The sequence below is a fragment of the Pelophylax lessonae genome (assembly GCF_965119305.1).
Source record: "Pelophylax lessonae genome assembly, chromosome: 5".
In the NCBI taxonomy this organism is placed as follows: Eukaryota; Metazoa; Chordata; class Amphibia; order Anura; family Ranidae; genus Pelophylax; species Pelophylax lessonae.
Genome location: NC_138772.1, coordinates 125,997,171 through 126,005,344, shown reverse-complemented (window position 1 = coordinate 126,005,344; position 8,174 = coordinate 125,997,171).

Genomic DNA, 8,174 nt, shown 5'->3' with positions numbered 1-8,174 from the left:
GCGATTGCCATTGGGCACCCGTGATCGCTCCTCGCTGAGGGAGAAGAACAGTCAGCTGCTGTAAACATAGCTGACCGTTCTTCTATCTGAAATGATCACAGAGCGCCTGTGATCCTTCTATATAGGATCACAGGTCTCTATGATCATTTCACAAGCCCATCCCCCATACAGTTAGCAAACACTCCCCTAGGCTCACACTTAACCCAGTTGATCACCCCTAGGTTAACCCCTTCCCTGCCAATGTCATTATTACAGTAACAGTGCATATTTTTAGCACTGATTACTGTAGTAATGTCACTGGTCCCCCACAAAAGTGTAAAAAATGTCAGTTAGGGGTCCGATCTGTCTGCTGCAATGTCGCAGTCCCACTAAAAATCGCAGATTAATAATAAATAAATAAAGAATAAAAATAAATAAAGAATAAATAAGAATAAAAATGACATAAATCTTTCCCCTAGTTTGTAGACGTGATACCTTTTGCGCAAACCAATCAAAATACACTTATTGAGATTTTTTTTTTTTACCAAAAATATGTAGCAGAATACAAATTGGCCTACAAGGATGAAAAATTTAGATTTTTTAAATTTTTTTTTGGTAATGTTATATAGCAGAATGTGAAAAATATATATATATTTTTTTCAGAAATGCCGCTCTTTTGTTTATAGCACAAAAAATAAAAATCGCACAGGTGATCAAATACAACCAAAAGAAAGCTCTATCTGTGGTAAAAAAAGGACATCAATTTGTTTTAGGTACAGCGTCGCACGACCGTGCAATTGTCCATTAAAGTAACGCAGCGCCGTATCGCAAAGAAAAGGCCTGGTCATTAACCACTTAAGCCCCGGAAGATTTTACCCCCTTCCTGACCAGGCCCTATTTTGTGATTCGGCACTGCTTGACTTTAATGGACAATTGCGTGGTCGTGCGACGCTGTACCTAAAACAAATTGATGTCTTTTTTTTTTACCACAGATAGAGCTTTCTTTTGGTTGTATTTGATCACCTGTGCGATTTTTATTTTTTGCGCTATAAACAAAAGAGCGGCATTTCTGAAAAAAAATATATATATTTTTCACATTCTGCTATATAACATTACCAAAAAATAATTAAAATACCTAAACAAATTTGACATCCTTTTTTTCCCACAAACAGAGCTTTCTTTTGGTGGTATTTGATCACCTGTGCGATTTTTTGATCATGCGCTATAAACGAAAAAAGAGCGACAATTTTGCAAAAATAACAATATTTTTCACATTTTTTTATATGAAATTCCCCCCCCCCCCCCAAAAATGTAAAAATCTAAATTTTTTTAACATTTTTGGCCAATTTGTTTAGTTACATATTTTCTGCATAGTTACAGGAACTTTTACATATATGTTCGTGAATGTTTTTAGCAGTTCCTGTTATCCTGTTTCATTTTTGTAGCCCTCTAATTTTTAGGCTCTCTGTTTCAAACCTTTGTTCATATTTACTTTTAGTTTTTGATGATTCCTTATTTGTATTTTAGACATCCCATTTCCCATGCCAGTATTGTAAATGTGCTTTCCATTGCTGTGTTTGGTTAGAAAGCCACATGTTTGCTCTTCAAAGCCCCCAAAATATGCAAGGCTATCAAAGTCTTTGCAATGCTGTCATCATCCTCCATCCTCAGATGGTCCCTCTGCGAGTAACATGTGCAGCTGTGGAGCTGCTTCTGTGACCATCCCGCAGTCAGGATCCTATATTCACACTTTTGCTTTCATAACCTCTAATGAAAATCATATGGGGCAGAATGGTATCTCTCCTTGCATGCTGCTGATTAAAGATACAAATGTCTTTGTGTTCTAAGAGAAACATACACAAGCATTTTTTTCCCTTCTTCATAACTCTGACATTATTGCAAAAGTGTGAGCAATATATGACAGCGGCAACTGATGTTCAGCTGCATGCCACTGAGAAATATGTCAGGAGGACTTATTCTATAATTGCTACCATTTGGTGCAGGAGTGCTTGCTGTTTGCTTAGTGATTGTCATATACATAAATAAAGTGAGCTGGCTTTTCTCTGAACTGAGATTCCTGGGTAACGGCTGGCCATAAAAAGGCAATATTTGAACGCTAAATGGATGGAACAATTACAACAATCAGCTGATGCTTTGTGTCCATATTGCACCTCCAGTATGCACGTTTGTATGTGTGTTGAGCTTTGTGACATTATGCAATATCCTTCTGAAGATGGGTACACTGTAGTCATAAATGGATGGACATGGTCAGCAACAATACTCAGGGAGGTCATGGCGTTTAAACTATGCTCAAATGGTACTAAGGGGTCCAAAGTGTGCCAAGAAAATATCCCCCACTCCACTACACCACCAGCCTGAACCGTTTATACAAGGCAGGATGGATCCATGCTTTCATGTTGTTTAGGCCAAATTCTGACCCTACCATCTGAATGCTGCAGCTGAAATCCAGACTCATCAGACTAGGCAACATTTTTCCAATCTTCTATTGTTTAGTTTTGGTGAGCTTTTGCTAATTGTAGCCTCCGTTTCCTGTTTTTAGCTGATGGGAGTGGCACCTGGTGTGGTCTTCTGCTGCTGTAGTCCATCTGCTTCAAGGTTTGATGTGTTGTGCATTCAGAGAAGGTATTCTGCATTCCTTGATTGTAACTAGTAGTTATTTGAGTTACTGTTGCATGTCTATCATCTTAAACCAGTGGGCCCATTCTGCTCCGACCTCTGACCTCTCAACAAGGCATTTTCATCCACACAACTGCCGCTCACTGGATATTTTCTCTTTTTTGTACCATTCTCTGTAAACCAGAGAGATCTTTGTTTGTGAAAATCCCAGTAGATCATCAGTTTTTGAAATACTCAGACCAGCCCGTCTGGCACCAACAACCATGCCATGTTCAAAGTCACTTAAATCCCCTTTCTTCCCCATTCTGATGCTCGGTTTGAGCTTCAGCAAGTCGTCTTCACCACATCTAGATGCCTAATGCATTAAGTTGCCATGTGATTGGCTGATTAGCAGTTTGTGTTACCAAGCAATTGAACAGGTGTACCTAATAAAGTGGTCTGTGTGGGTGCTGTTTATTCTATTCAAGTATGTATTCTTAGCAAAAAAGTGCCTTCTATTGCTCTCTGCCTCCTCCAAATCTCCTAATTCTTTATTTTACTAACTTTTTGTAAGAGGATGGCTATGCTCATTCTCCATGCTGTGTATGAATGTGGCCACCCTCTCTTGCTCCCTATTGAGATGGACTATGGAGTATGGGATTTGTAGTGTGCATATAGCAGTGCACATGACCGCAATAAACATGCACTGCTTATTAAAAAAAGAAAAAAACAGAAATGGGGGGGGGGTTTGGGAGCTCACAGAGGAGGTTTCAAGATGACAGAAAAACACAGTATAAAAACAGTTCATGAAAAATAGATTATAGGGCCATTACAGTGGAACTAAACTCACTCAAACAACATTACCTCTGAAATCCTTATGCTGCTAGCATTAGTACATAGATAGAAAATTCATTTTATATTGCCTTGTTTTAGCCTTTTTTTCACATTTCTTCAGTTTCATTCTGGTTTCTGGCCTAGGTCAAAAGGATGTCATGCTGCATTCCCCGGAAGACATGTTTTGATGCAAAACACATTAGGGGGGAGCTTACTTGTGACGTCATCATGTAGGCGGTGGGCCAAGCAGCGGTGCGAATACCATGATCAATGTTTGATATATCACATTGATTTATTTCTACCATTGTGAGTAATTTTACGCAATAAATTAATTGTTTTATTTTATACTGGACCATGGAGTGTGCAATCGAGGTGGTGAGGTGTTGGAGTCCTTGGAGAGGTTCTGGAGCTATCTAGTAGTATGGGCTGCTGCTGTAAATTCTTGGGTCCATTTCATCCATGCTAAATCAACCTTCTATAAAATAGAGGTCTGACCTCTCCTGTAAAGAGTTTGTATACTTGAAGGTGGTGGAGCACAATAAGTGATAACATATTTGGGTGGAGCCTTCACGGTACCAGTTGAGCATATTTCATGAAGTTTTGAACTCTTCTTTACAAAGCAGATTACATTTTCTTTTTACTGTATATATGATGTATGAAAATTGTTCATTGATTGCACTTGATATGGGTTTATGATTTTTTGATCACAATTATATTTATGCAAATCATTTTTTTTTTTCATATCAGTTCATTTATATTAGACGTATTGATTTGAGATTTGTGTCATGTAACATACATCATTTTATTGTATTTATTGTTTTCTGATAGCGTATGATAAATTGATAATTACACAAGGTATATAATACTTAAAGCACATTCATTTTCTCATTACCTATCCAAAATGCTGTCATACATCCAAGTAATCTTCATTGGCATTTTTTTATTTCATCTGAAGGAGGGGAGGAGGGGCTTTCTCAGCTAAATAACCTCTCCTGTCTGCCTGCTGAGCTAAGGCAGGTGGATTCCAGGAAGTGAATGTTACATGGATCATCTGCCCTTACTCAAAAAGTCAGCTGCTAGGGGGTGTTTTTCAAAGTTTTTTACTCAGAAAAATAAATAGCGGAGACATGGATGGATGGCAGTGTTGGGGTAGTTACTCAAAAAATGTAACTAGTTACTAGTTAGTTCTGTAAATTGTAACGAGATTACTTTACTAGTTACTGCATTTGAAAAGTAACTTCACTACTTATTACTTCACTCTCCTCTTTCTTAATTGACCGTGTAGAAGAAGATACATGACACTCTCTGCATAGAGTTTATTGTATAAACACAGGCTTTGGTGAAACATGAGAACAAAACCTGAAAAAAACAGAATAAAACATAAAGTGCAACAAAAAGTCATAAACTTCATCCCTCTCTATTCTTCGAAATAACGATTGTATCGCACGGCTTGGGTAACGCAGGAAAGCGCGTTCCTATAGCCTAGTAAAGTAGTGTAGTTACCTCCTATAGCCTAGTAAAGTAGTGTAGTTACCAATATTAGTATTGTAACTAGTTACATTACTTAGTTACCAAAAAAAGTAATGTAGTTACTGTAATCAGTTACTTTGTAACTAGTTACCCCCAACACTGATGGATGGGGGAGTTTGTTTTAAATATTAAAAATGAATTAAATAGTGTTTTTAGCTTGTGATGCAATGTAGTTCCGCTTTAAGTAGTGGATGTGTATGTATTATTTTCATAAAATAAAAATATAGTTTAGCATCACAAGAAATAGTTGCTTGTATGTATGTGCTACACCATACATGTTGGTTTTAGGTAATTAAAACAAAAATGTCAATCTAAACTATTCTGAACATACACTCAATGGAAAACTCAATTTTTATCTTTTTCTACTGCATATAACTGAAAAATGTATTGTGTGAACATTCTCAACTACTTTAGTAAATCAGCCTCAGTGAATTAAAATAGTACCAATGAAGCTGATTTTTTTTTTTAATTATAAAATTATATTTTAAAATTTTAATAATATTAATTACATTTATTATATTATTAATAATTATAACTATTATTATTGTTGTTGTTGTTATTATTATTATTTTTATTGATACATGTAAATATCCATACAATGGCATATTCAGTAGAACTCTGACCAGGCTACGAACATATATTTACAATTTCTTAAACATCAGTATGTGAACTTTATAACAAGCATTAACTTACTTCTGTTGCTGCAGACATTTTGAAATAACCCATCCAACATTTTACAGGAAATACACTTTCACTTTTATTTTCAATGGCTGAATTCATATTACTTCACTCTAGTGGAGCATAGGCAGAGGAGGTGCACAGAAAGAAAGGAAAGATCAAAATGCAGGAGTACTTGAACAACTTCTCTGCTTCTCTGAATTTTTCCACAGTGACTTTTAAAACAGATGTCAGTAAGGGCTTGTTGTAAAGCTCATTTACTGCTTGTTAGGAATATGTAATGTTTGAGGTGATTGGGTGCATTTACAATGAGTTGCGCTTGTCCAAATCTGTACTTTAAGGGCATGGCATCCCACTTTTATTTAAAAGCAAGTCAAAGTTAAGATAGCCCTTCCCACACAGGGGGTTCTCGCCATCACTGCAATTATATTACATTCAGCCTCCTGTCTCTCTTGTGGCAGCTTTACTGCTCACAGTAGCTCTGCAGGGTCTTCCTGACCATCAAACGCCTTTTGGTCTTCCTGACACTGAACTTTTAGCTCTGTGTCTTTCCTTGGAGCTCCCTAGCTGTGCTTGTCCCTCCTGGACTCTCTCTATAGCCTCCTGGCTGCTCCCATCCCACATGAACTTCCTCTTAGTCATGGGTCTTCCTCTGTCCCAACCTGACATCAGACACACTGACCTCCCTCCCTGAATAATCGGTGTGCTTGCTTCTCTCAAAATCTGGCGTAAAGCATCATTTTACTGAGTAGAACGGGGTCTCCCTGCTACAATAAATATATGACTGTCCATAGCATGGTCACAGTTTTACTTGATTCATATTATAGTGTTATTTTTTGAAGTTCTAAATTATTTTCAACCTCTTCCCATCCTTAGGACATATTTTTATGTCCTTGGGTTGGCAACAGTGATATTTGGGTCATGGCTGCAGCCATGATCCAGATATCATTTTTTATAGCTGCCCGTTTCCTACAATTTAAAAGTGGTTGCGATATATAGCCACCCAATCACTTTTACAAATTGCAGAAGGGGTTTCCCCCCGCCACTGCCCATATTTACTGTGCTCTCCAAGTTTACCAAGGAGCCTTGTACCAATCAGAGCTGTCACATTAGATGCCCTACACAGAGTGAAAATAACTTCAGTTACAATCCCTTACAATCTCTCGCCCATAGCTCCCTGAGTTCATTCTAAGCTGCTCAGGCAAATCAGTTGTCTATGTTTCGTACCCAGATCGGTGCCAAGCTTGACCAATAGCCTTCAGCCTCTCCTCAACCTGTTGATACAAACAGGATTCTCCATATACTATGCCTACATGTTTTATGATCTCTTGTTATCATTATTCATCAAATACACAACCAAAATAGTTTTTATTACCGATTGTTAGTTTCTTACCTTGTTGTATTCTGTATTTTGTATTGTAAACTTTCTTTTAATAAAATAAAAAGTTTGAAACGAAAATTCATTAACTGGTATTTTTTCCTGAAAACTTGTGTTCGATAAACCATTTTATTCTCCAGGTCTTTTGCTTACAAAATATATAGTGTTTGGGGGTTCAAAGTAATTGTCTAGCAAAAAATGAAGAATTTTAGATGTATGAGAGAAATGTCAGAACTGAACCAGACAGATGGTAAAAGAAAGCCTACTGGGAAACAAAAATCCCCAAAGTATCTTTCCAGCCTCCAGGGCTCATGTTTCTGTTTGCCAACTGTTCATTGTCACTTTGGTGCTCTGCACAAACCAAGTACACCTAAATGGAGACAAGTGGCATACCACATGCCCACCCACATTGCAATGCATGGGACCTGAATGGTCCCAAGGATGTCACATGAGGGTGGGGGATGCCATTACTGTGAAATTATTGATAGTACTTGCTATAGTCAACAATTCTTGAGCAGCTGTGAGCAATGCTATGCAACTCAGTGTGAAATTTTATGCAATGGTGATTATATAATGGCATCTAACTAAGGATGCTGTTTGGAATCTACCTAGATAATACACATGCAAGTCTAGTGTAAATGAGAATAGCCATATAATTTAGCCTAGTTCCTATTGAATAGGCTCTATTATAGTAGGCGAAAGGACATAAATTGGCTTGATCCTGCTGGACCAAAAGATTTAGTCCTTTCAGAAATATAGTTCCAATCCTGTTAAAGGACATTGCACCTGGGTCTATTCTAGGGACAGAAAGTAGTCAGAAAGTAAATTTTCAAGCCCATTTAAAAGTCCTTATGTGAACCCAGAGCCAAAGAAAGCCTTAATGCCCAGTTTGTAGAATTGTCGCCATGAATTATGTTTATGCTCATCTAATATACTGGCATGACCTTGTTATAAATAGACATATGATGATGCACAGACATCATCCTCAGACTAAAGCAGAGCTTGACAGCTTACCATCTTCACTTTCAGCTCTAAATGTCACATAAATTGGCACAGCAAATTAAATTAGTTGACTCGTGGAAGAGTGTTCACACATTCTCTGCTGATCTTCTTACGTCAGACTGTAAAACAATCAGTTTAATATGTTTATTGTATATTA